At 36.3% G+C, this 1,522-nt stretch overlaps 1 pseudogene; it reads left to right on the top strand.

Annotated features, from left to right (window-relative positions):
• Window positions 1-460: 460 nt before the first annotated feature.
• LOC107730014 (Fc receptor-like protein 5) overlaps window positions 461-1,522 on the top strand; it is a 19,684-nt pseudogene continuing 18,622 nt past the window's right edge.

Below are 1,522 nucleotides of genomic sequence, written 5' to 3'. Positions count from 1 at the left end.
GTTCCAACCACCCAACTGTGCACAGAATATCCCACAGGAACACAACAACAATACAAAACAATTGAGTCCAAACTGACACAAGTGATAACACTTCCATTGTTTATGAGGCCTGCCTGATGATTTATAATGAAATGTATGTTATCGGTGATGTATTCACTGGTTTCTTCTAACAAAGTTAAAGAAATATGAAAATTACATATCTGACTTTAACTGTCTGGATGTAGGAAGTGTCATTTTGCCATGAACTCAAAATGATAGTTTACTACACTTTTAAAATGAAAACGTTGGACAAGCTGCAATGTGGTGTTAGTGAATCGTCCTGTATTTTGCTTGATGAACAGAACCTATAGTTTCTGCAAACCCAAGTTATGCTTATGTTAAGTATGTTGCTATATTCTCCCACAATTGCTTTATGCTGTGTGCCTTACAAGGACCATGGTCTGATAGGATATATTTTGTCATGAGTAAGTTGCAAGAAAAGATATTCAATAGGTACTTTCCCTAGCCCCTTCCTGTCACGTAGGCTAAGCAGACTGGGGGCTTCTTCTGCTTTATTCTCTTCTTCCTCTCCATGCTTTCAGCAAAAAAGTTTACTTATTCTGGACTTTTCTTTCCTACTCTTATTTTCACAAACTCTGTCTATTAGATACAAGAGTTTAGATATAATACTATCAGATCTTGATCTAGGTCTTGAACTTATTTGCTTTAACAATTTTAACAATTATTTGATTCATTTGTTATCGCTATAATTTTATATTTTAATCAATTTTGTTTTTTCCTTATTCAAATTTAATATCTGACATAAGCATCGCTCGTCTGCCTGGATTTCATTGCATCAATCATCATGTTTAATTCAGTGATTAGTGGTCTGTTAACTGTGTTTTCATAACCATGATCATGATATGATGTTTCATCAATGTCTACACATATGTGTGTTAATACAGAAAGACCAAAACCAGTAGTGAAGGTGACTCCAGATCAGCGTGTGTTCAGAGGAGAGACAGTCACTCTCACATGTGACATACAGGGAGGAGGAAACATTCAGTGGACATACAGCTGGTTTAAAGATGGAGACCCTCACGATACATACACAACAACAACAGCAGAGTTCAGATTCAGAGCTTTTTATGTGTCTTACAGTGGTGAATACAGCTGTAGAGGAGGGAGATCAGACTCACAGAGATCAGACACCAGTGCTGCTGTTACACTGACTGTATCAGGTGAGTCTTCAGATTCACATCTGTTTAATGCTCATTTAAATCAATATTTGTGGCTCAACACTTTTTCTTATTCCCTTCTGTATCAGCCACATATGTTTAGAGGACTGAAACAATTCACTTTTAAGGCCCATTCACACAAAGAACAATAACTAGTATGCACACCAATTGACAATGTCTTTCTTTTGTGCACTGCAGATTTGCCCCCTGATAAATGCTTTGAACTCTTTAAAGTCTTAAAGATTCTGATTGAACCCAAATATCTGCAAGTGAACCCAATGATATCATTCCTGTTTTTATATATA

This window comes from Sinocyclocheilus rhinocerous, unplaced genomic scaffold (genome assembly GCF_001515625.1).
Source record: "Sinocyclocheilus rhinocerous isolate Xijiao unplaced genomic scaffold, SAMN03320098_v1.1 scaffold3931, whole genome shotgun sequence".
Classification (NCBI taxonomy): Eukaryota; Metazoa; Chordata; class Actinopteri; order Cypriniformes; family Cyprinidae; genus Sinocyclocheilus; species Sinocyclocheilus rhinocerous.
The sequence above is the reverse complement of the archived record's forward strand: the minus strand, read 5'-3'. Positions and strand labels throughout refer to the sequence as shown.